The following is a 6,000-nucleotide window of genomic DNA, read 5'->3' as shown; positions in this document are numbered from 1 at the left end:
CTGTGGCTGTCAAAATAAATAGTATAGTAGTATTGCCCAAGAAGTTATTTTAAATTTAATTAGAGATGTTCATAAAAAAACAGATTATCATGATTGAAATTATTTATATGACAACCTATTTAAAACCAAACTCTTCAAAGCCATCCAGTTTTCAAAGGAACACAGCTGAGAAGGCCAGATTCCATTCTACAAAGGATTCTTTTTAATTATGAACCCCAGAAAAACCCAAAACATGCAACAATCAGACAGGAGTTCAGAATAAAGTGTAGCACATGGTAAAATCAACTGGTATCCTATGCAGTGCACTCAGCTGAGTTTGCATGTGTGACACTTGGATCCCTGGGTACATCGTTTCCACAGATGCTGATCATTCCGTAGGGAGTGGCGTTGCCCACAACTTTTACTGCTGAATTGCTGATATGCTGCATTGTAGCCAAGGCTTGAAGGAAAGACAGGTGTTTTTATTGCTTGTGCATCATGCACTGTTACTTCAGAGTAGTCCCACCTTAGATTTCTCATTGGCAATGTTTCCCTTAGTAACAGGTCAGTTGACTGATGACTCAGTTGTTAACAGAGGCAAACTTTATTAAAGTATACTCTTTTTCATTAGAAATACATCAAGATTGCATGGTAACAAATGTTGTAGATTTACTTTCTCCAGACAATCAGATGTTTGGTTTTAAGATTTCACCATTACACAGAATTACATACACATCAAATTTCACACAAGCATAATTATAAGCAAACCCTTCTACATTAACACAACAAAGCAGAAACAGAAAGCAAGTGTCCAAATCTGTAAACAAACACCAACAGATGAACTGCCAAGAACAGTTCTTTATCACCTTAGTATTACAGAATTATTTGAGTTGGAAGGGACCTTAAAGATCACCTAGTTCAAACCCCTCTACCATGGGCAGGGACACCTTCCACTGGACCAGGCTGCTGAAGGTCTTATCTAAGCTGTCCTTGAACACTTCCAGGGAGGGGGCATCCACACTTGCCTAAGCAACCCCTTCCCGTGTCTTACCACCCTCACTGTAAAGAATTTCTTACACAACAACAGGACAATACAGTCTTGTATCCACCAAAGCAAGCACACCAGCCCTAGCAGGATAAAACTGCAACACCTCTAGTGCATATTCTTAAGTATTTTTAGAAGTAATTATTTGAGGTAAAACTGTTGTGGTTTGCATGCCACAGGAGACAAGTACACCACATTTGAAGAAGCCTTCCTATAGCTCATCCAGCCTAGTTACTCATAAACTGTATTTAGAATAACACCTTTGTCAGCACCCGCACCACCAAATTGTGTGGCGCAGCTGACATGCCTGAGGGACAAGATGCCATCCAGAGGGATCTAGAGGCTTGAGAGGCAGGCCCATGTCAAATTCACAAAGTTAAACAAAGCCAAGTGAAAGATTCTGCAGATGGGTCAGGGCAATTCCCAGCACAAGCAGAGGTTGGAGGATGAGCAGACGTTGTGGTCTTATGGAGAAGGACTTGTGGGATACTGAATGATGTAAAGCCAGACACAAGTCATCAACGTGTGTATGCAGCCTAGAAGCCAAACATATTCTGGGCTGCATGAAAAGTGGCACAGTCAGCAGGTCGAGCCAGGGAATTCTGCCTCTCCACTCTGTTGAGATCCCAGCTGGAGTATCCCCAAGATAAGGAGGACATGGACTTGCTTGAGCAGATTCAGAGAAGAGCCACAAAGATGATTTGGGGACTGGACCACCTCCTTTATGAGGACAGGCTGAGAGAGTTGGTGTTGTTCAGCCTGGAAAATAGAAGGCTCGAGGGTGACCTTATGCTACTGCAGCCTTCTGGTACTTAAAGAAGGCCTACAGGAGAGATGGGAGGAGAATCTTCATCAGATCATGAAGTGATAGGAAAGGGGTAATGGTTTTAAACTGAAAGAGCATAGATATATATTAGATGTAATGAAGTTCCTCACTATGAGAGCAATATAAACATCTACAACACAAACATTACTATTACTCAGCATGGACAGGCTCTCCATTGAGAGTACAATCACATGGCACCTAATAATTGCAATGGACAATATCCAAATTATCCTGAACAAATGAAGGAATACAGGAGGGTAGCTCAGCCAAGCATTCAGCATTCATCTTTGATCAGCACCACCAGTATCAGTAAAACTTGCTTCAGCACCCATGTGAAATACTTGGTAAAGACATGAACATCATTGGCTGTCAGCTCTGCCTATAAAACTGAAATAACTTGAAAAAAATCAAACACTTCTACTAGCAGTCATTTGTTTTGCACTCAGCATGCAAAAAGAATTAGATACAGCTCCATTGTATCTCTGGACATTAAGAAACTGCTTTGTAACTCAAAACACAGTGAATTCTGTTATTCTAGGTACTTAAGAGACTCTCTAAAGAAATAATGCTCAAATATATTATTTTATTTTAAGACTCCATAGGCAGAGTATACACACTAAAACACTTTTTTGACAAGTTCAGGAGAGCAGAGTCTATTTGCCAGCACCAGAACAAGGGAAGAAACACACTGAAATCTTAGCTAACATAGTTAAAGCAAAGTACAGAGTTTGAAGATTTCCAGTACACCAATCATCTATAGTCACAAAGCATTAAAAGCTCATCTGGAGTCAGCAAAAGTGGATGCTGCAAAGCAACAACTGAAGTGAAAGGTGCCAACAGAAAGAAGAAAAGTCACAGGTGTTATGGAGCTGCTCTACGAACTCAGCTTCACACAAATCCCAGGGTCTGTGTGAACAGGAACTCATGTTGTGTTCAGGTTGAACTTGTATGTTGATGAGAATTTAGTATCTCATGTTTATCTTTAATTTCATCTGATTTTGTAGCTTTATCTCACAGTAGATGTCAAGATCTGTGTGGTTTCTGCCCAAAGCAAGTGCTAACTTCTCTGGAAACTATCAAAAGCATGTTGAAATATAGCCCAGGAAATTTTAAGTGCAAAGCAGAAAGTACAATTCCATTCCAAACTAAAGCTAAAATACACCATCTTATCTGCAACATCCCACTCTTGTATAGGCACAAGTGTAAAGGAACACACATACCTCACATTTAAACTGTTGGTACTAAGAAAAAAGTCAAGTAACAAGTTTATTCCTACTGTTTTCACACAGGTTTAAAAACCTTTTACACCAATGGCATGCCGTAGGATTCATCAATAACTTTGCTCAATTCAGAGTGGGTTCATTTATTAACCTGATGCCCACCATTCCAAGGTCTCTTAACCTGTATTCCATAGAAAGCAGTTGCTGTCCATAAAATCTAGATGACCTAAAGACCTGGAGATCCACTAGCCCTCATGGCTCACAACAGACACTGTTCTAGTAAGGACCTGTTAGGAAAAAGACATGAAAGAAATCACTTGGTTACTTTTGAAGCAGTTTTCTTTACAATTATTTAAAGAGGTGCTTCTGAGCAATTCTCATTTGAACAAAGTGTGAATTTTTTTTAAGTGAACATTTTTTCTTTAAAGAAGGAAGACAATGCTGTTTCCCAGTGGTAGAAGAGCAAAACTTTCTGCACTATCACAGCAGCATTTTGATTCCTTGCCATGCATCTGTAGAGCATAAACAACTGGACAGTATATACCATTGATTTCACACCAGGTGAATGCAGTTTTTCGTTGCTAAGTCATTTAGTTTTTCCCTCTACTTAGCAGAGATTCTACTTCACATCTATACACATTATGTAGAGCATTGTATTGATAACTGGACCATCTATCATTGTTAGTATTTAGCAAATACATGAACGTTTCCAAGTTCTAAAACCTATTACTGCCTCTCTTTACAAAATCCTGTTCAACAAAAAGCCAGATTCAGAAGTATATTGAAATTAGCTGTGAACTGTATAATCCCATTGTTCAATTTCATGGCATTTAAGACACTACCTTCCCCTCCTCACAAGTCTACATGTTAATCCATGCTGTAACCTGATTTAATTTTCCAGATGACAGGATGGGAACATGCCACAATGGCATATTACTGTAACTATGCTGCTCTTTCACTCTCAACTTTTCTTACATCATAAAACAGTTTTGCTTGGAAAAAAAGAGACCTGGGTAACTACTTCTAAAAATAGCACAGCTCACATCAGTCTGTATTTGAAGTATATGGAAATTATAAAACCAGGGAAGTTCCTCAAAAAATCATCAGAAAATACTTGCCGAAGTTAACCACACAAATACACAATAATCTGTTTCTTCTGGGGAAAAAACCAAACAGCCAATTTAACCTATACAGGCTGAAAATCATTCAGCTATACAACTCCCAAGTAGAAAAAAAATGCAGTGAAAATTACTTCACTTTTCCCCCCTAAATAAATGATTTAGCTCATTCACTTCATTAAGGTCTTTATCACAGCATTTCTTAGAAGATAAATAGAATTTCATTTAGAGCATCTTTTATTTCAACCCACTACACATTATAGTGCAGCACAATGTAAAACTTAGGTAAACTTCCTTCCAAACCTCTGCAAACTCCTTGATGTCCTTGTATTCAGTGCATCCCAACACTTCTGCTAGCCTCTAAACTGCTGCACTTAGGATGAAGATAACAACTCAGTGTGGGGGAGAGTTAGGAGAGGAAAAAAAGCCAGGGAATGGGGGCAAGAAAACGTGGGAGAGAAAAATAAAACAACACTACACACAGAGACAAGAAACCTCAAAATGGGTATGGAATAAAAGCTACAATTTTCAGGACATGAAGCTTTAAGATTTCAATCTTTCCTTCTTACAATATTCCTTGTTCTGAAAGTGTGAAAACCATGAAACAACCAAGATGCAAAGGAAAATGCTGTGAGGATGGCTTACAAACAGTATGTGAAAAAACCCTGCCAGTACCACAACATATGCAATTGAAGTTACCCCAAACCAGCACCCACAGCAGGTTCAATATTCAAAACTAAAACCCACATGAGAATCTCATGCAAGGAAACTATTCACCCAGCAGATCATCTTGCAAACAAATATTCCATTTCTAGGTTATAGTCCACATCTCTGTGACAAGTTCAGCATAAGTCAGTGGACGCTGCCCTGTGGTTTTCATGAACAACGTACAATCATCACTGAGTAATCAGCCAATCCCAGGTACATCAGTTGCTGTTCCACCAAGTCCAATGACATCAGTGCCAGAAAAACCAGACTTGTAAGTCTCTAAAAGCCTCTCTCCCTACAAAGAACATCTGGAAGTTTGCCCTACAAGTGCCAAAAACCTTACTGGTAACATGAAAATGCTTTTCACAACAGTTTAATCTAGACACAGAATAAGGTTTGCAACTCACACACAAAATACTGTTCAGAGTTCAGTAAAATGATGCAGAAGTGGGAAAGATTGAAAGCAAAGGCAACATAAAATATACATCATAGGAAAAAGTAAGGCAGGGAGAAAACCAGAACAGATTAAGCAAATCACTACGATTTCCCTGATTGTTTTTATATTATTAACACATCAAGGGCAAGATGGGCAGCAAGGAGCAAAACTTTGCTAGGTAGTGTTCAGGTTTTTAATACTTCAAAAATAAAGCAGGTTAATCTGCAAGTTCCTGGCTGATTTTTACTCAAGGCTCTATACATCTCTCCAGAATAAAGAGACATGGAGACGCAACAGCCTTAATGATACAAGAACTGTCAAAAGTTGTCCAAGCTGCCCTTGTTTCAATATACCCAGGGTGGACAGGTTCCTGACATCTGTTTTCCAGTGCATGCTAGTCCATCAGCAACTTTATTACTCCAGTCATTGTAAACTTTAAATACACACCACTGAAGCTAGTTCTGATCTAAATGTTAACCCAAACATCACTAGAAAACCTGAAGAGTTGGTTCAGTTTGTATTTCAGTTCAAATCTCCTCTATAGTATGAAGTCGGGCATCTCTCTCCCTCAAGGAACAAGATCAGCTCTTCCCTTCCACAGCACTAAACTGTAATAGGAGCAGATCAAGAAGCAATAGATTGGAAAAAATTCATGTGCCAGAGTCAAG

General features: G+C 39.0%; 1 protein-coding gene across 5 annotated transcripts in view; it reads right to left on the bottom strand.

Annotated features, from left to right (window-relative positions):
* Positions 1-6,000, bottom strand: part of DENND1A (DENN domain containing 1A) — a 197,705-nt gene that overhangs the window by 165,633 nt on the left and 26,072 nt on the right. The window lies entirely within an intron of this gene.

This window comes from Pogoniulus pusillus, chromosome 35, assembly GCF_015220805.1.
Source record: "Pogoniulus pusillus isolate bPogPus1 chromosome 35, bPogPus1.pri, whole genome shotgun sequence".
NCBI classification, from domain to species: domain Eukaryota; kingdom Metazoa; phylum Chordata; class Aves; order Piciformes; family Lybiidae; genus Pogoniulus; species Pogoniulus pusillus.
The sequence above is the reverse complement of the archived record's forward strand: the minus strand, read 5'-3'. Positions and strand labels throughout refer to the sequence as shown.